The sequence below is a fragment of the Eulemur rufifrons genome, chromosome 7, assembly GCF_041146395.1.
Source record: "Eulemur rufifrons isolate Redbay chromosome 7, OSU_ERuf_1, whole genome shotgun sequence".
Classification (NCBI taxonomy): Eukaryota; Metazoa; Chordata; class Mammalia; order Primates; family Lemuridae; genus Eulemur; species Eulemur rufifrons.
The window spans coordinates 175,559,254-175,581,079 of NC_090989.1; the positions used below are offsets into that span (position 1 = coordinate 175,559,254).

The window sequence follows — 21,826 nt, forward strand, 5'->3', positions numbered from 1 at the left end:
AAGGAAAATCTGCATGATTTTCACACACACAGAGTGAATTCGAACAGAGCAGAAAGACTTCATGGCTTTCATTTTTCTCCCCCCACCCCCGCCATGCAAAGCCCAGATCAATGACAGAGAAGAAACTGAAATAATGGCTTAATTTTATATTTACAAAGTCCCATTCACCAGTAGTCACCTAAAAAGATACCACAGGCTTCAAATCCAAACCCAGCCCTGGGTAGAAGTTGTCACCACAGCATTAACTTTTAAAATGGACTCATAAAAGGAGGATTCTATCTTCAATATACTATTTGTTCCTTTGAGATCCTGGATGTTACAAGATACCGAGGAGGGATGTCCATAAGGTTAACACAGATGTGTTACCCTTTACAGGGTTTTGTTTTATACAGTAAAGCTTCAAATTTCTTTCTAAGGTCTTACCAAAGAAAGGCTGTATTTCCTACATCTCTGTTTAGTTGCCACCTAATGTGAGGACTTCTTCCCAAGATGCTCGAGATAAACAGGTGCGCTATCTGTGCCCTTGGCAAATGGAATAGCAAAAACATTTCTTTACAAGATGGATATGGTGGTGTATGGCTGATTCCCAGCTCCTCGAGACACTGACACGGGAGGAGTTCAAGGCTGAAGTGTGGCTTGACAGCACCTGGGAAGAGCCACTGCCCACCAGCCCACGCGACACAGCGAGAGCCCAGCTCTCAAGGAGAAAGAAGATGGATAAAACCATTTATTATTTGGCTTTGTATTTCTGATTGTTCACTCTGCAAAATATGGCTACTTGATCATTGCTGCAAATATTTTCTTTACCACTAAACACGCCTTCGTGTACATTTCAACAAGTGACTTCTGCTTGAAAACCAACTCTATTGAGCATATTTCTCTAGAAATCAATATTTAAAATTTTTTTTTCTTTAAAACTAACATTCAAAAGAGACAGCTCTTGTTTACAGAGTAACTTAGTTTAGCATTATGGCTAACAATGTTTAAAAACAGCTAACTTAAAATGCAAACATTTAAATTCTGAAGTTTAACTGTTGAGAGGCCACCTCAGTCTACGGAAATATACACGGCATGAAAAACAGTAATCTTTTCCCCCAATTCTATTCTTTGTAAGAATATTTCAGGCAACTATTCTGTGGGATCTAGGAGTAAGAACTCATGAGGTTTTAAGACAGTTTAAAATTTTAAATGCCTTAGATGAACCTTTAAAACATTATGCTAATATTCAAAATTAAGGGAAAATCTACACGAAAGAAGCCAGTCACAAAACACCACATATTGTATGATTTTTTTTTTTTTTTTTTTTTTTTTTTTTTTTGTGAAATACCCAAAGTAGGTAAATCTACACAGACAGAAAGTGGATTAGTTGTTGCCAGGGGCTGGGTGGAGGGGAGAATTCAGAGTGCCTGCTAAGAGGTACCAGGGTTTCTTTCTTGGGCGATGAAATATTCTGAAATAAGACTAGATGGTTTCATGAACATACTAAAAACCATGGAAAGTAAGTGTGCTTTCAAATGGGTGAATTGTATTGTGTGTGAATTACATCTCAATCAAGCTGTTAACCCAAAATTAACATGTCTGGTAACATTCACAACGGCATACAAGGAAGTCAAGTTAATCTCACATAGCTTTCATGATGCTAAGATATATAATTCCTGACACCCTCAAAATCAGAACACTTTTTCACAGCAAGCAATATTTGTTCTTCCTAACACTCATCACCATCATTAGTCACGTAGTAATTCCCCTCTGGAATATAAACTGCGTGAGGACAGAGACCATGTTCTTATACGGTGCTATGATTTTAGCACCTAGTCCAGGACTATCAATAAATATGAACAACTGCAGTAAGAATTAACGTAGGTGTGTATGTGTGCACATTTGTACGTATGGATGAATGAATGAAATTATTAGACTGGAGCAATTTAACCAATCAAGCACTTCTGTTCTACTTGTCCCCTTAAATCTGTTCTCCAACTCCTCCCAGGCTCCTGGCCACCAGGGAGAGACATTTCCCAGCAGCCCTTGAAGCTTGTTGGGGCCACACGACCATGATCTTACGAATTAAACGTCAACGGGTGGAATACGTACAATATGTAACTCTTTTGCTTAGAAAGAAAACTGCTTGCCTTGGACTTCTCCACAGTGTGGCAGCTTCCACCATACAGAGAAGGACAAAGCCCCAGGAGAGGAGAGCACAGATGAAAAGGACGTGGCCAGCCAGCCTAGACTGGCCAGACTGTTTTATCAGAGAGCAGTAAATTTCTATTTTATTTAAGCCATTGTATTTTGGGTTATGTCAGCCTAGTCTTCACCCGGACTGTTACAACCCAGGCATGGGTCTATTATGTGTCCAGTGAGGGGGGGCAGGGAGCATTTCAACGCCTAACTGAACTGACCGATGGTATTTTGGCCAATGTGGTCATCTGGCAACTCAATAAAGAGTCTCTTACAGTGTCTTCATAACAACTTCCTTAATTAACAGTCACATAATTCAAATGCTGAATACTATAAAAAAGGTCATTTTGAATGGGTTTAGCTAGAAATTGTTGTCCTGAAATAAATATTTAGATCACCTAAATGTACACTTCAAAGGAATCAATGAATATGTTTCAAAGAGCTGAATAGCATTTTAGCTTTACTTTTAACCAAGAAATAATTTTTAACACGTCAGACACAATGAATGTAATCTGTAAGGATGCATTATAGTTCCTTTATCTAACAAAGCAGCTCAAATTGGGGATAGAGGTGGGAGAAATTATTACATGTCCTTTTAGATTGTTTTTTAATTCCTCTCAAATAAGTTGACTATTAAAAACCCCCAACATATCCAATGTGAAGCTTAAAGATGCCTAATGTTGTAAGTAACCATTTAATTGTAATCTATATGGGTTTAATGATTATCTTCAACTCTAATTGCCATTCAGAATTGAATACAAAATGATGAATTTTACAAATTGGATTTGAATTTTAAGCAAAATGCAGGTAGGTAAACCGCCAATGGTGAGGGGAAGCAGAGACAAATGCCACATAAACCTTTATTACATCACCAAACCAACGTAGCCATAATAGAATGATGTTGCTATTAACTGTGACCAGAGCAAGTTCTCCTTTTAATTTCTGTTTTGACACTCTAGATGACCCTGGGTAAGTTACCACCTACAGGGCCACTTTCCCACTCTGTAAAATGGGGATTATAATAATTGCCAGCCACCTCTTAGGAACGCCAGCAACCAGACCCATTTTGTAAAACACTCAGATCTACTTGGAAGAAAAGTGTCATATCACTACCAAATATCATGGCTGTTATTTATGATTCTTCAGATGTTTTAATCTAAATTCTAAAAATGGCTTCATCTGGTTTTCTGATTTTGCCTGGCCACTTTTATATATACAACCAGTTGTCCCCATAGTACCTGCGCAGGAATATTTATATGCATCTATTCTGTTAATGATTGCCAGATTTCAAATTTGGGGCATGGTATTTACTGAGAAGCTCCTGGCATCTGAAATCTATATTGTTCTTGTAGTGTGAAAGATGGTGCTGGTTTTTACAAGATCTTCTCTTTGTTTAAGGCATGTGTCAGGAAGAAACACCAACCACTGTACTCATTTTAACATCTTTTATTCTATCCTTCTAGCAAACTTTTTATTCCTTTCTATATAAGAGATCAAGATATACACAAACTAGTTTTTGAAAGATTTTATAGCTTATTCAAAGGTAAAAATTGCATATAACTAATTACTTGAATCTGTATATCCTAATTCGTTTCTCCCCAAAATCTGAATAGTCCAAACACAGAAGAATGGATACTGTAAAGGGAAAAAAAAAAAAAAAAAAAGCTAAGTAATCAAATGTTCATTGGGACAGGAAAACTGAAGATTATGTGTATAAGGAAAAAAAAAGACAACAAGAACAGCTGAAATTGAGAAAAACTACAGAGACTAACCAAAAACTCTTACTCTGAGCTTCCTACCAGTCAAGTCAAAGAGAAAAACTATATGGATTTGTTTACTTGGCTTTCCTCCTGTCATGAAAAGAGGTTATCAGGAAGACAAAATGTTTTTATGAAGCAGAAATTTTACAAGGGGGGGGGGCCTTATTTGCAGGATATTGAATAACAGATCATGCACTTGATAGTGATTATAAAGAAAGCTTTCTTTTTTTTTTTAAACACAGGCTATCTCAGCAAATGCTAATGACAAATTCCTAGAAACTCTTTTTCCTAAATTTTCCCTTGACTTATGGTATTTTCAACTTTGAACAACATTACAGAATTTGGGGAAAAAAACCACATCTCCCTTTTCAGGTAATGGGTATGGGTATAAGCATGGACATCATAAAGATATCAAGGTGGAAGAAATATAATTCATGATTACATGTGATTACAAAGAAATCAACGAAAACCTGTCAATGAAGCTCTTATTTGGAGCTTACGGATAAGGCAACTCTCAAGCTGAACTTTTCATCTTTTCACACTTTTTCATCTTTGTTTAATCACAATTTTTAGCTTCACCAGAAACCTCTGCTAACAGCACAAGATGAGTTGAACACTCGGCACGACTTTGCATGAGGAGCTTCTTGGATTGAGATCACTCTGAGAGATCAGAGACCAGGAGATAGCAAATTACAGCCCAACTAAGTAGCTGCAACAGAGACTGAATTGGCCCCCAAAGCAGGCAGTATTTACTATATGACTCTCGACAGAAAAAGGTTATAGACCCCTGATACAGACTAACCCCTTTCTTTTTAAATTTGGAAAATTGAGCCTCTGCAAAGGAAAGTACTTTGCCAAAAGTCTTGCTGTGATTTGATGATCCCAACTACTGGCTGGGATCAACCCTTTCCGCTGTGAAACATCTGAAAGGTACGTCTGTCCTCTTTGGAGGACAGTTAGGTACATTCTGCAAAGGTTTAATTTAAACAATATAGATGGCAAAATGAGGCAAGTCTGATTTTTCTGACCTAAGTTACATGTGCCAGAATGCAACCATAAAAACAAATCCACATCCTTTATAATGCATTCTAGAGCCCCAAAATCCTAGGTGAGTTAAAAACAAAATCGATCAAAGAATCTTCACATTATGCAAGTTCTGCAAAAAACCTTATTCACTTGTAGAGTAAGAAGGTTGCATCTTACAAATACATAAACTTTAGTTTAATAAAATCTGAGCAAAGGCTTTGCTCTACCATGCTGGCAAGTAACCTGTTTTTAAATAGATACAAACCTACTAAATCAAACAGAACTATTACATGTCAAAAATCAAAAATGAAACGAAGACTTGAGAAACATCAGCCATCAAAATGACCTGCAAGATTATCTTGCGTGAGATGATCAGGGCCTGTATCAGAGAGAGACTTTTGAAATCAAGTAAATATGTAGCATCTCTAACCATTTTAACCAGAGTTCTTTTTCATTCTCCCTCCCAAAAGTGAATTTGAGAAAATTAAATTTGGCTTTAATTCATTAAGCTACATTAGTCTCCCTGAAAACTTCTAATTTTAAAATCAAGTACTCATTTGATTTTCAAGCAAGGTCAAGAGAACAAGGCAGCCTAGTGCTGACATTACAGGGATATGCCCCACACTGCTCAGCAGTTACATCAACGTGGCGTGTTGCTATGGTGCCTGACTGTTAATTTCTGAAAGAAGGTGATTATAAAGCCGCCAGATGAACATCAATTGGATGACACCACTTCAGCACACAACACTGACATGCGTTACTCTTGTCTGCAGCAAGTTAATTTTATGAATCACCACTTTTGTGATGTGAATATTCCTTTCTAACTTTAAACCTACCAAGTCAACAAGCAAGAAAAAAAATAAAAGTAAGTTCAGCTTCAACAAACAGAGGAAAGTTTGATAATATTTGGGGAAAAAAAGGAAATCTGTGGACCATTTCTTAATAGCAACCTTTTCTTTTAGGACCTCCAAAAATGTGCTATAGACATACTTACACGCAAATAAATACTCATATATTTCACAAATACAGATCAAAAATAACAGAATTAAAATGCCTAGAAGGCAACAGATATAGCCCTAGATATAATTCTACTAATCACATTTGCATTTACCTTTTTTGGCTTCTGTAAAGCAATCTTCAGTTATAGTCACCTCAAAAGGTCACGTCTTACCCTGAAAACAAAAGAGAACATCAAAATCTGAATGTCAAGAAGTAGCAACGACCTCTGCCTGGGATAGACACAAGCAAAACAACAAAGGGACTCAATTATATTTAATGGCAAATGACTTTCAGAGTTAGTAAAAACAAGTCCCAAGAGCTCCACTTATCTGGACCACGCGCCTCTAAGCTCTTCAAGGCAACAAAATCAACTTGGACGGAAAAAGTCAAGGTGAAAAATTTCAAATTTCACGTCTGAACTTTTTCTCATCTTGTCTATCAATTTATTTTCATGTGGAATAATACGTGACTCACAGGCCTTTGTTTTTGGAAACCAGACTGCTACTTGAACGTGTCTCTGTTTGGTTAATACCCACAGCATCTCTTATTTCATTAAAGCAGAGGCTTATTTTTTCCCCCTTCGGAAGAGAGTTGGTTCTTGTAGACAAGATGCTTTCTGCCACTTTAGACCTTTCAAAATGAATAAAAGCACCACAATTTTCAGTTTGGGGAGGCGTGGGGGGTTAATTGCTGGTGAAAGCTGTTCACAGAATGTTTTTCACTTAGCATCTATCTACCAGATCTACTCAGTTAAATAAAAATGGTTCGTGTCGGATGAAATAAACAATTGAAATCAAGCTTCCTAAAACACAAAGAAGCCATGGCACGCATTTTACCCCACATCTACTCCTGCATCTGCATACTCCCTTATGCAAAACAGTGTGTAATCCTTTAAGAAACATTACAAGCTGCCTCTTTCTGCCCATGTAACTGGGATCAACATATGGCACAAGTGAAAAGAAAAACATTTGTTTATTAATTTAGATCAAATTACCAAGAGGGTACAGGATTCATTCTACATCCATTGACCAAATGCTCAGATAATTTTTTTTTAAGATGGTGAAATCATATCATTTTACTAAAATGTTAATATCCTTTTGCTCACTCTTCAGAACAATATGTAATGAAGTGGTTTTAATTTTATATGAATATCCCCTGCTTATTCCTCTGCTGTCGGCCCTGCATGTGGAAAGGCAAACATCATTGAGAAGAGTAAAAATCTGATTTCACCGGGGCTAAAATTTTGAAAGTGGCACTTTGGTGTATACTATCTTTGAGGAATTGATCTGAGGCCAATTTATGACATTTCCACAAGCAAGTGTATGCAGATTCTTGCCATTAAGATTGGAAAAAGATGCAGGCTCTGAGTAAAATCATAATTTTCATGTTTACTGTAAGAGGAAATTGGAGGTTTTCACCATAAATGTTCACCATTTGGGTGGGGGAAAACCCTAGCTCTGGGACTTAAAATTACTATTTTGCAGTCTGCCTAAAACCTTTTTGTTTTTACACAAAACAATTCAAATTGAAAATGAAAATCGTGTGCTTTACTGCTGATGTATGTCCCCAGGATTGGTTTCTCCAGTGGTGAGAACTGTTTCAGAGCAAGCAGTGATAAGAAAGGAAAACAGAGCAGTGATGGTCAGGTCCTCAAGGTAAACCAGAGGTCTGCAAAGCAGCCCCATGCCACACAAATAAGAACTCGGTGGATACAAAGCGCAGCAGTGTCTTACACACTAGAAATTCCTACCTCCACCACTCATCAAATCTTAAATGTAAAGCGAGTGAACTCTGGCAGACCCTACTCAATTCAAAGCAAGAAGGCCTTTTTCTCCCTCCTTTTCACTTGAGATATTCTCCAATACATACACTCTAAACTAATTTATATGTTTATCTATTGAGCTGTGTCTATTTTTGCATGTTTGGCAGTCAGACCTATAGTATTAGACTTTGCAATGCAGATGAGATTTGCTATCATATAGGCCTGGCAAACAACTGGACCTCATTAAAATTTAATTTTTTTTAAACTGCTGAAAATACCTACTTTGAATAAAGTTATCTCCAGTGCTGCATTCAAACCTGCAGAACATTTCCAGGTAAGCACTAGGCCTATTTCTCCACTCACCTATCTATACGGTGCAGTATATAAGTGAACACAGGGCAAATATAGAAGCTGGTTCACCCTCAGATTTTACAAATGTGCTTTTTATCCCTGGGAGTGGGAGAAGAATTAATAAAACAAAATTACACAATTGACCCTCAAGTTACAAATAGCAAAGTAATACAAAATTGGCTACATTTAATTTTCACTTATACATAAAAAGTCGGTAGTGAGATACAATCTGTATTTTCCTCCATTTTGAAGTTCCATAAATTTTAATGCACATGCACATTTGACCACTCATTAATTTAATTCTCTTGATTTTAGTTTTTAGAAAAGTATACATGAGCAAAGGAATCTAAGATATTTTTCCAGTTTTGCTGAGAAAAGATTAATAGTTCAACAGCTGTTTGCCATCATGCTAAATTAAATGAAATGTGTCAATATAATAGACAAGAAAATTAGGGGGTAGTATCAAGGCCCTCGTCTGCATCATTACTAGCTTAGAAGAATCAGAAATCAACAACTAGGGGAAAAATCTGCATTTAATTTTTTTTTCCCAAAGCATAAAACTTCCGTTTCCAGAGCTATATTTACTATTTTTTAAAACAATCACTTTTATTTCTCAAATATCTCTATTATTTACCTGTATGTTTACTGGCAGTATGAGTGCCAAGACTAAAATTAAATGATTATATAAAGCTTTTAAGTATTTAAAAAAATATATAGAAGAAATATATTCCCCTCCAGCCTACTTGTCTTCTTTTAAAAACTGCTATCTCCATACAAATTGCATTTTTTTCCTTTTTCTTTCTTTTTTAAGTTTCCTATTGGTTTTAGGTTGTAAAAGTGAGCCAAAGATACAGTAAACAAATTATTTTCCTTTTTGTTATTCACAGTTAAGATCCTGTGAACACCAGAATTGTTCCGTGGCCTCTTCACTATTGATTGCAACAGTATCATTTACCTGAAGTGACGTGGTGACCACAAAAGCCATGACCAAGACACCAAATTTTAAGCTTCCACTTCTAGAGTCAGAAACTTAATGTGCTTTCCTCTCCCTCTACCTCTCCAACCTCTCCCCCACAAATTAGGAATTTCACTCTGCAGAACTCTTGTTATTAACAATGTTTCAATGTTACACTTTCTATGGGTATATTTTGCCCTTAATCTATGTGACATACAATATATAGTGCCAACCGGGATGTCCTACTTGGAATTGAGTTGCAGGTAAGTGTGGAGGTGTGATCTCATTTTACAAAACTGAAAATGAACAATATAGGCTCTACTTTTCCCGTGTAAAGTATTTCCTCCTTTTCTTTCTTGGCAGCTAAAACAAATGATCTTCATCAGGATTCCTGCATTATATTTCATTTTATACAGTTATGCAAAAGCGACTCTGAAGGATGGCCAATATATTTCATCTCAACCTTCAGCCCCACCGTTGCTGGCTGAGAACCTACTGTGTGCCGAGTCTTACTAAAGATGCAAAGAGGAGCAGTGTGAGCCCCTGACCCACGATGAAAGGGGCGATTAGTAGGTTTCTGACTAAAGGACCCCTTCCAACTCTTCAAGCGTAGGAAGGAACATAGTTCAAACTTCCCATACCTCCACATCCTCCAAACAAATAGCCTGTACCTCATTTGCAAAAACAAGTCCAAATGGGCTAATTTCTAAGAGATGGCTGCTGCCTCTTTAAAGCAGTGAACCTCATCTTCTAAGGGCTTTCATGTCTCGTTTTCCAATGATTTCTTAAAAAATAGAAGGGCATCAGCACATATGTGACTAGTTGAAAAAGCATAAGACAAGGGTCACTTTATTTTCTGCACTTACGAAAACCTACTCAGAAATCAACCCCAAAGTTTTTTCTATGCCCTTATAAGCTTCAAATACTGAGTCAGGCTTGCAAAAAGGAAAAGGGGGGAGGGAGGAAAAGAAGGAAGAAAAAAAAAAAAGGAAGAAAGAAGAAAAAAAAAAGAGAGCAAAACAGAGGAGGGGCAGAAAGAAAGGAAAAGAAGGAAGGAAGGAAACAGGAAAGAAAAGAAGCTGCCACTGTACAGCCAGCTCTCTGAGAGCAGAGGCCACCTTGGACGCTACCCGGGTTTGCTGCTTTACAAAAATTACCTTTCTTGTACTTGTCCCTATCACAGCAGTGTGCTACTTGGGATCTATCACTTATTTCCCCAATTCCCCTCCTGTCCCTGCACATAACAATTTACTTCTTTTCTCCTCATCCTCAGGGACTCCCCTCAAATCATAGAGCCTAACTTTGGGGGGTCCATTCTAGCAGGCAAAAATCTAAAATACTGTATGTTAAGCCACGTGGGAAAGGCAACCCCAGCAGATGCTTGCCCCCGAAATTACTTCAGGCTGGCACCCCCCACTCACTCCACATCGGCCCATCTCCTTTGCAAAAAAATGACTCTCTCTTACCTTACAGAAAAGTAAAACCCTGGTCATGGTCATGTGAAAATATTTTATAGGTATCCTTTAACAGCCTTTAAATGTTGAAACCTAAAAACAATATTTGCTGTTTTCCCTTTGAAGCTCTAACAAAGCCTTTGTTTTAGATTCACCTTTAGTGTGCAATAAGAGTTAATAATCAAATCCATCCCAACCCCCACAAATGTTAAACAAAAAGATAAAAGAAATGCAAATAGCTATTGTCATGGAAAGTTAAAGTACCTGTCTGTATTTTTAAGTGAAAACTATTATCTCTATCAATCAAAATTTAAGAATACAATAGCGCTAATCACAGAAGGTGCTCTGACGGAGTTACTTTGCCTCATAAAAAAAAGTATTTTTCCCCTTAAAAACCGAGTATAAAAGTCATATACTTACAATTAGATAGAGTATTTGTAATTTTATTATTAAAAACCTTCAGCAGCCTCACTGTTAATAAATGCTTCTAAGTCTCTAGACTGATTTGTACCCAAGAAGACCCAAGTCCCTACATATTTTAATAAGGTTGATGAAATTTTATTTAAATTCTCACAGTTTCCAACCTGCGGGGGAACAGCACACTCTTCTGTTGAAAAGAGTTACTCAAACAGAGGCAACAGTTAACTGGTAATGCAAACTCCTTCTTTTAGACCGTGGACACAATTCCCACACCCTGAAATATCTTTACATAGGACATATCTTCCTTGGATGGTTCACTCTTGTTAATTGCGGCAACTCATTTTTGAAATAACGTTCTACCCTCAAAAAGAAAGCAGAATACCCCCATCCTACCCCAGAATGATCTACGTGTATAGTACATGAATTTCTCCGAGGTCTTTTTTTAAAATTCACTTTTAAAAAAGACTGGATTAGCCCCTGAATATGGTGCTTTCTAAAGACAGTGCAGGAACAAAAAATAGCAAGACCCCAGATAGTAAAACAAACAGCTCAAGATTAAAATTCCTAGAGCAAACAGTTAAGCCAGGATGCCATTATGCACACTGAGCCTGGATGATGTCTCCTCCACCGTGGGGCCAAGAGGCTGTCATTTTCCCCCCAGCAAGATCAGATTTCCTTCCCTCCCGACCGCCTCTCTGAGCATCATGGCCAACATCTCTAGTGTGCTATTAATATCAATGAAGAGACGATTCGATTTCCACAGAAGAAAACCCTTCCTATTCCGGCACAGACCTTCGGGGAGGACCCCGGCCCGGGTATAGACAATACAGCAGCAGAGTTTCTCTGCTTTCTTACAGTTCGCTCTTGCACACTGTTTGAAGGCTTTTAGCAAACAATGGCAGCATTATCTGCAGGATAGTTACAAAACAGGATTTGTTAGGACAAAGAATAATAAAGCTGCTCTCCTCTCTCCCTCTCTCTCTTTTCTTTTTAATTCCCTCCAGTCCCCAAGAGCCTCTCTATGCCAGTCCAAAATTCAGCCACATTTCCTAAGAGGCACCTGTACTTGTCTATTTCAATGCAGCCAGAAACTGACAACGGCCCCATGAAGCAGGACTCAGGAGGCTCCCAGAAGGGCAGCAAAGTACCCTCTCAACATTAGTAAAATGAAACAAAAGTATCAGCCTTGGCTTCACACGCACTTACCCGCTCATGGTGAGGAGGCAACGCTTTGGGGCGAGAGAGGCAATTTTCACACAACGGAAGAAAGTTGAGAGTTTGTAAGGGAGAAACTACAGGCGCTGGGAAGCCCGCGGGCTCTCAGGGCTCCCAGGCTGGCGGCAGTGTGAGGAAGGACTGAAGGTATGTGGGCTAAACACAACAAAAGCCACTGCCTTACTCTAGATTAAATATGCAGGAAGAGGCCCCTTTGCATAAACACAAACACTCAGCAAATGAATAACTGGCTCAATCAGACACCCGCTGTGCCTTCTACCTGTCCTCGCTCTGACAGGAGACACCGCCTGTTCCAGGGGACAGGACTAAACAGGAGACAGTTAAATGTTATGTTGCTATAATAACAATTAAAATGAATTGCATTCATTAGTAATTAAGAACTCATTCTTGGAGGAGGGGGGGGTTATGGGGGGGTGATGTAGTGCTATTGTTGTATCTCCAGCTACTCCAAAAAGAACTTGGAGTATACACATCCTTATAGTTCTACAGTGAGTTACATTTAAATCTCTAATATTCAATGAGAGTTTTAAACAATCATATCATTTAGTCACAATTTAAGGGCTGAGGCATACTTCTTGTTTCTCAGCTTTGTCACATTATAAACTGATCCATGTGAGTCTTTACCTATAGCAAGATCTATTTTATATACTTATGTAAAATGTACATATAAAAATATATACACATATATGTGGACATATGTGTGCATATATACTCACACATAATATACTCATGCATATCTAATCAAAGAAAATAAACCCCCAAAATGCTACTTAACTACACTCTTTAGTTCACTAATCAATAAAGGAAAATAATTTGAGTTTTCCAAAAATACATCCCAAATGCCTACCTTTCAAATGTCACCAATCCGTGACCACTCATTTAAAAACATTACCCCTCTATTAGAAAGGATGCTTTTAACTGAGTGGCCCCAACCACTTATAATTTCAATTAAATAACATAATTACAGTCAACAATTTTCTCCATTTTGGCAGAAAATATGCCATACCTCAACATAATTTGTCCTTAGAACCCAGGAATTTAAGCAAGAGGAAAAAACACGCCGGTGCTAGGAATTCACTACTGCCTTTTCTCAGCTTGTGGAGTCAACTCACGCTGACCTCTTACCCTATGTTCCAGCTACATGTTGGTCTTAGTAACTTAATTATTTTTTAATAACTTTTGCAGTATTAAATGATTTCGATTGAAACATAAATAAGATTATGTTCTTCGTCTAATTACTACTGCCACACAGTACTTTGGGGGCAAATCCAGCATTGCTGTTCTAGAGGATGTGTCTGTATTATTATTGCATTTGGACTAAAAAGGGCAGGTCACAGATCCCTCACAGCCTGTGAGAATGCATCACGATTATCCCAACCAAGGGAAATAAGGCGCTTTCTATTTCAAAAGCGAGTTTTATTTTATTAACACAACACTGTTTTCTGGTCAAATCATTCTGCTGCAAAAGTAAAGGATCACTGCTGAAAAGTTTTAAAAAAATTTTTTTTTTACAAACAAACCAAAAACTCATTTCAAATGCACATTATGACATAACATGGAGAAAAGAGAAACAAAATAAAAAAGAGTCCCAAAGCTCCCCAAAATAAAAGACAGCTTCTCTAAAAGGGGTGCCCACAGAAACTAAAGATGCCAATTGCGTTCACTGTTTTGCCTTGAAATGACCTTCCAAAGAAGGTGTTAGATAACTCGCTTCCATGGCCGATAGTGATCTAACCTTGATGCAAATAAACCATAGAACAAAATTTAATCAGTATATCGCTGTGAAAAAGCCTTTGTCCATCCCAATGGAGCTTCTAATGACTGTTTTGGCAGTTCTGGCGGGCAGTTATGCTTCCCAGCTCATCTATATCTCATACTGGTTGAGCAAGCTAATGGAAGTGCTGTTAGTGGAATCCAATATTAATGCCCTGTATCGTGCAAACCTGGATGCAACTGAATATATTATACAATTATAGGTAGTATCTAATTCCATAGGTATTAGATACTGTACTCTAAATTAATATTTTAATGAGGACAGTGAAATAAAGACGACAATCCAGGTAAGGGATCCATGCGTTGTGGCCCAGCTAAGCTCCTTGTTGAAAGGGTGTTGGATTCAGGAGCAAAATGGTACAGACATAGGGACTGTGACAAAAATCTGTATGCAAGTTTTAGATGCTGAGTGACACATACTGATGTACGGAGTCAAAGATGTCATCCTCACACAAGCGCCACCCGCTATAAGCTTGAGAGAAAATGAAGGGGGGGAAATGGGGAGGCGTAGTTGCAGTGAGACCTCCAGAAAATAAACAGGGTGTACAGTTTCAAAGGCTGCAGACACAGACATTTCATTGTTCAAGCCAATTATCAGTGGAAAATAATAACAACAGATGGATTCAGAGTCACTGACTTTTCATATGCACTTCATCTCGGCGGAACAGATGATGAAACGCGAGAGCTATCTCAAAAAGGCAAAACATCTTTCAGTAAAAGAACTCTACAGTCCAGATGGGGACCTTCTAAGGCTGCTGATTATCTTCTTATAATGTTGTAAGATAGACTTACTAAAACATTTCAAGAACTGATCAGATATGATGCGTACAATGGCTTCATTATTGGAAAGAGTCGCCTCAGACTTGTGACTAAACCCGGCAGAGATTTCAATAAGGTTAGGACTGTAAGTTTCCTGTTTTCTCATCAGGGACTGCAGGTTCCAACTAAAACTGGAAATCTGTACACAACAGGAGAATAAACCATCACCCAAGGATCCTAGCTATTTGCTCTTCTCTCATTTGAACAAAGCAAAAAAGATGAACTGGCATTGTAATAAGGACATTAAATTATTTTGAAGCATTCCATCATGATGGGGGAAAAAAACAGTTCCAAAGCAATTCCTTATTAAAAGCATTTGGTGATAAAACATCATTCCTTATATGTAATTAGAACATCTTAAATATCCCTCGCCACTGGTAATTGCAAAATAGAATTTCCTTTTAGGAGAAAATAAACACAAATTTCAATGTGGTACAATAATGGTCCCAATAAATGCCAACCAAAAAAACCCAGGCAAAACCCACCAACCTACTCTAACCCACCATCACTCAACTTACCACCAAGTTAGGCTCGCTGATAAAACACAAGAGGTAAACCACAACCTGAGAACTTGCTGTAAGTAATGGAAAAAGTTAAATCTCTAATCAGGCCTCGTTACTACTGGAACAATGTTTCTGTTCCATCTATCGGTCTACTTATCTGTCTTATCTCCATCCATCTATCATCAATTCCACATTCACAGTTCTGCAAAAATCATTCCCCGATTTGACATAAATTATGGTTGAAATCACTGCGCTAAGGGAAAAGAAAGGCTGATCCTCCCACTATTTACTAACATGCTTAGCATTTAAAAAATATTTTTATGAACACACTGTTGACTTCACAAGTTTATAACGTAAGTAAAAAAAAAAATTTCCAAGCGAGGCTTTTCTTTCAAAGTACTCTGACAAAAGTAAATTCGTAGCAGAACACACAGGCACGAAGAAAATATCGCCAAGGGCAAAATTCTGCAACTGCTTTAAGAAGCAAACAAGAACACAAAAGATGTGTAATACAACCATCTGGCTCTCCTCATACTGTATCAATGCCCCAACTTTATCCCCCACCCCCTTACCCAGCCCACACCAATGCCACAAAACCAAATGGCCTCACTTATGTTTCCTGCACAGCAAATTTACACAATGCAGTTAGAACACAAAAGTTGATTTTTACACATAAACTAGTATCTTTCAAATTTTTCCCACTTCAGTGATTTTGTTGTCGTCGTTACCTATTCACAGTGGGACTTCTCTGAAAAACCACTAACAACCTCACTGTGACAAAGACGTTCTCCTGTGGACATACACGTTCAGTCTCAAGAGAAGCCCTTGTCAAAACCTCAATCTCTGCCATCTTGTGCTTTCTGCTATAACCAGACTTTAGACGTGGACATATGAAAAAGGAATCCTAAATGTATTTCAATGAAAACCTTTACTTTTTTTCTGGCACTAAATTGTGGGTTGTTTCCCTCACTTATTATTTGAAATAACTGCACTAATTTTTAATCACCACTCTTACAAGTCATCATGTCCATTGGAACTTTTCCTTATTCAGCTCAGTCTACAAACATTTACTGAGCAACTACTGTGTTATCAGCAGCTTGCTGAACAACAGACGATCAAAATCCATTATTTTCCTGTGTGCTAATAGGACCTGCTTGGTACATTAAACCAGAAACTCCACAGTTTCTAAAAAATCTTTCTAAAAAAATCTTCCACATGTGGGTAGGCTGAGCATTTTATTCACTTATATCCTTATTTTTGCAGGCAGATATAATAGATATTTGAAAGTTATAGCATATTTGTAGGGATCCAATTCTTTCAAAAGGTGGAAATCTCTGGGTAAAATCCATAAATCATCATAAATGCCTCTCATCAAGGGGCAACAATTAAAAAACTAATAACTGAGGAAAAAGACTCTCACAGGCAAATTCTACTCCTTGCTTTTCTGTAGGGGCATGCTAGAGGCAGACATTTCTATATCGGGCAAGAGTTCTCAGAGCCAAGATTTGCAAGGTGCGGTGGGGTACATCTGGCTTACTTCTGTTTTCTCACTGATTTTGGTTTTCCACTGTCATTCCTGCATCCCTCTCCACATTAAGGGATAAGGAAACTTTGCCTGGCTTTTCAAGGGGATAATTTTTGGTTCCCTTCTGGGCGTTTCTGCCCAGAGTCCCCTGGTCTGGACAGCAGCGGTCCTCTGTAGGACACACGCAGTGAATCCAGCCACCGGATGAGGGCTTCTGCTAATTGTTTAAGCCTGCACCAGCGTCTGGCCACCAGTTGGCAGACACAACTCATGGCTGCCTACCAGGCCTAGGTTAGCACAGCTGGAGCCAGATGACAAGCTCTCAAAGATATTCTTCCCATGGCCACATCTGGCTCTTGGCGGCTCCCATCTGCAGCTACACTGATTCTGTTAGGTTTTTCTGGGCATGTTTAGGCAACAGACAAGCTACGTTTAAGACAAGTTTTATTAGTTTTGACTGAGTGCATTGTCAGTTCAGGACAAAAATATCAGAATATAAACTCCATGAAGACAGGGACTTTATCTGACTTGCTTGGTATATATCCCAGGACAGAACAGCAGCTACACCTGGTAGGTGTTCAACAGAGAAATGAATGAATAACGCTACTCAGCCTGTCAACCTAACAAAAACATTCCTGGATCTCAGTCCAGCACCTCTGTTCCTATTGTTGCATGTACAACGGCTGACATTCTGATGTCCCCGAGTGGCTCTGTCCCTAGATTTTATTATGGGCACGATGACACTCAAGAATGACCCACACACATAGTCAGTATAGCTGGAAAGACCTCCAACAATCCTTCCCCCGAAATCACCCAGTCTCCCAGTATTACCCACATCCTTACTTTGCGAGTCCCTAACCTAAGAAACTTGCCAGCTACGTGCCCACAGTGCCTGCAAGTGGTCTGAAAGTAGAAACTCACCTTTTGGCCATCAAAGAGACACCACATGATGAGGCGACTTTTCCTGGCACCTTTGCATCCCATTTCCTTTCCCATGCCTTTCTTCCTGACTTCCCTGACATGGGTAGAGCCCAGCTCCCTTCTAAACTCAACTCTGACCCAAGGCTAGGCTTCCCCAAAGCTCACCAGCTCTTTAGCGTTCACTGGAATCACAGTTAGAAACACCAGCATAATTCAGAACCAGGCTGGGGCCCACCCTCTGGGCTCCGTAGCTAGAAAGAAGCCGGTACGTAGGGAGGCTGTGTTAATAATGACGCGAGGGAGCTTGTGCTCCTTATGACTACGAAGCTCCCCTGAGCTCCCCAAGAACCTGATGAAGGTGGAAGGACACTTGAGGGAAGCCTGGCATCGCTGTCCACATTTGATGCTGCTTCCCCTCGCCCCAAGCAGAAAGTTAATGCTCCTAACACAAGAATGGCTGAACCGGGCAGAAGACTTTGACAAGCTCAGCATATGGTCTTCAATGAACCAGAGTTACTTGGGGGTGTGCCAGATGAAGCTGTTGCTGAACTCGCCCCCTTTTCTGTCTTGTAAAGAAGCAGGGGTTGGGGGTAGAGGTAATTCTTTCAAGCTAAATGTAAATTTCTAAATAGAGTACTGTATTTACTATGAAAAATTCGGGCTTCAAGCTCCCCTTGGAAGGCACTGTTTACCTCGTAACAGGTGGGCCAGGAAGACCCAGCCCTAAAATGCCTCTCTCTTCCCTGGCTCTTGACATTTGCAATTACCTTAAAAATGCCTTTCCCCAATTCCACAATCACAGTGAAAGTTAAAATAATTCTGAGAAAAGCAGTACAGCAGGCTGCAAATGACCAATACCTATTCTTTAGCTGAAAACAACAAAAACAGTACAATTTTTGAAAGTCAGAGAAGAATGAAAAAAATTTTAAAAACAGGCAAGGCTGAAGATGTACAGGACAAACAGCTCTATTTCTTAATTTTTCCTTGGGCTGTGGAACTTAGTACATATTATAGTATATAGTACTGCACAATATAGTTTAGACTAGAAGAGTTCAGAACTCACAAATGTAGGTTCAAGTGCCCCAGTTCAAAACTCAGCTCTGCTGCTTACTGGCCTTGGGAAGTTATTTAAGCTCTCGGTCCCTCAGTGTGCTCATCCATAAAATGGGCTCAATTATAGTGCATAATGTGCTTCTGAGGACTAAATACACTGACACGACAAAGTGCTTAGAACAGTGCCTGGCACAAAGTGAATGCTAAAAGAAGTGATGGCTGCTGTTATTATGACCAAGGACAATGTAACTTAAATAAATCTAAAACTTCCTATGCCTCTTTTCTGCCATCTCTACAAGTTAGTAATATCTGGCTATCTGCCAGGTTATAGGCTAAAAAAATAAAAGAGACAGTGCATCAGATTTTAAACTTCTAAAGAACACAGTGCTAAAACAAAATCAAAGTACTTATTTTTTTCCCCTTAACATTAGCTGGAGAATTGGAGATTTAAGATGGGGGCCGCACCTACCTGGGTGGCGGCAAGTCATTCGTTACAAAACAGCTACACTCTAAGGTTAGCATCGCTGATTGTCACGCCAGTGACCAAAAAGGACTTTGGGGAGATCTTCAAAGAAGGCAGGAGGAGAATCCAGCCTGGAACCCAAAGGGATTGAAACACATTTCTTGTACTTTTCAAGTCTGTGCGTATAGATTCTGTTACTGATTTAGGATCTTAAACAGTTTGTTTATTTTTTAAATGCCTTTCAGCTCACCTTTAATAACATGTTTCTTTGACTTGGCTGAACTGTGCCTCAGACGAATTACAAGCGGGAACACGGCTGGGTAAAAGGTTCAGTGAACTAATCCACACCTGGTCCATGTAAAAAAAAAAGGGGGGGGGGCTCATATTTTCCATATAGAAACAAGCCTCTTTATATGAACCAGCCTTTTATTTAATTGTTAAGGCACTTTCCACACCATATAACCTTTCATGTGCTTCTTCACCAGGGTGGGGAAAAGGCAGAGAAACACCTCCCAACCATACCATGGAGCGTTACCAATGACAGAAAAAAATAATCATGATAAAAGCATAAACTCCATTCCAAACAGGAAGTGGTAGGTTCATTTTCCCAGAAATTCCTTGACCAAATTTTGCAAATGACAAAAGACAAGGATGTCCCCTAACAACAGACCTGGGATCCACTGAGGAGCTCTCTTATGTCTTCCATGATCCAAATTCGGATTTCTTCTGCATCAGGGGTGTGAACCAGACTTTTAAGCGGAAGGAATTAGGCAGAGATGAGGAACATCTCAGATGAGGCAGGATAGAAAACATTTTCGAGCTGAAAGGCAACTTGGAGGGATCTAGTCAAGCCATTCCCTCATTGGGAGTGGATTCAACGTGTGCCTGAGGCCACACAGGTGGTGGGGACAAAAGTAGGGACATGAGCTTCTGACTCCCAAATAATAAAGAAAAGCGATGGCCAGAGAATGTGGCCATTGGAAACACTGACTACGTAAAGAGGAGACTTTGGAGCAGGATCCTCTGAACAGCCAAGAAGCCAAAGCATGGAAGGAGTCACAGTGACCCACAGATCGTGCCAGCCGCCTGCTAGGACTGAAACGAGCTTCACTCTCGTCCACAGAGTCATTCACTTCCGTGCTCCTGCCATCCTGTGTTTGCCTCTCAGTTCTGCTCCTAAGAAAATTCCTTTTAATCAACTCTGGCTTGAAGTGGAAAAGGAGATATTTCCACACCTTCATTAAGAGGCAGCGAAGTGAAATGGAAAGACATTTCATTAGAAGACCAGACAGTGTGGTTCTGCTCCTGGAGCCACAGGTCTCCCCCAGCTGGAATCTGTAAGCCCCTTCTCCTCTCTAGACCCAGGCTCCTCATTGGTAAAAAGAGGGGTACTCAGGGCTGATACTCAACTGATGCACACAGTGGTCGCCTCAACAAGGCGCTGAAATGCTGAAATACTTATATTCTTGTTGGGAAACAGCCCAGGCCCTAAGGCTTTAAGGACACCCTTGGCCACTACCCTGAACTTCCCAGGATCCCCCACGGCACAGCGGGGGCGCTGCCCAGAGCCCTGCTCCAGGGCATAGCTAGTGGCCATCTAGGTCTATGGCCACTTTTCCAGGGCTATGATGCAAGGATCCCCAGGGCCAGCCACGCCCTGGGCCCCACGTGGGGCCTGGCAAGAGACAAGAGGGCTGGGACAAGCAGAACAGTGGACCCACGAGAGTCCCGCCTCCCCCCACCCAAGTTACTTCCCTCCCCCGGATACGGGCCTGTAGTAATGAGGCAAATCAGTGGAATCTTCTTAGGGCAGATTCGGAGGGCTAAATGTTTCCAAAAGCTGGAAAGAAATACAACATTGTTAAACAACACTCAAAATAAAATCCTGAGCTCTGAGGGAAATTACCAACACATGTAATCAAATTATATTTACCATGGAAATTCTAATAGCTCATACTTTCTACTTCACTTTCACAACCCTTTAGGAAAAGGAATATTTCTCTATCCCATGTTCCAAATTTGCACAGTAGAGCTGAAGCATGATGCATGCCGAAACATATAGGAAAGGGAAAAAAATTCCCATTATTGTTGTTTCCTCCAACCTCTGCACCTTCTATGCCACCATTACTCAAAAGTCACCCGAACGTTTTGCTGGCTGACGTGACGCCATGCTGTCACTTGATCAGGTGTGGGGTACCACATGGTATGAACAAATACTTATCCACGACCGCATATTAAACGGGAATTCGCGAAGGCGGGCTCTGGAGACAAAGACGTTTCTATACAGAAATATTAACTAAGAATTTAAGTAAATGGCCCCACTGGAAAAAAAAAAAGTTCTGAAGTAGCAATATAAACTATATTTAATAGCAACAAAAAATATTTTCCTTTTGGGAAAGCAATTTGGGCTTCTAAAAGTTACTGCCTTTCACGTGACTTAATACAGCATGCCTGAATTCTTTCATTTCCTAAAACACAGATGCTGGGCCCCCAAATTCTACCTCGTGAGAGCTAATTTTTTTCTAATTGATCTTCCCCCAAATACAATCCTCAAATAAGAAACTATTTTGGTACCTTTCCCCCCTCAACAATTGTTATTTTCTTAAATGCCTGAGTATAACACGTCCT

General features: G+C 39.5%; 1 protein-coding gene across 2 annotated transcripts in view; it reads right to left on the minus strand.

Annotated features, from left to right (window-relative positions):
- The window catches only part of FOXP1 (forkhead box P1), a 566,277-nt gene that overhangs the window by 308,546 nt on the left and 235,905 nt on the right, over window positions 1–21,826 (minus strand). For both annotated transcript variants that reach the window (XM_069476045.1, XM_069476044.1), the window contains one exon: window positions 6,076–6,136. The gene's annotated coding sequence lies outside the window, so the exon portion shown is untranslated. The remainder of the gene's footprint in view (window positions 1–6,075; window positions 6,137–21,826) is intronic.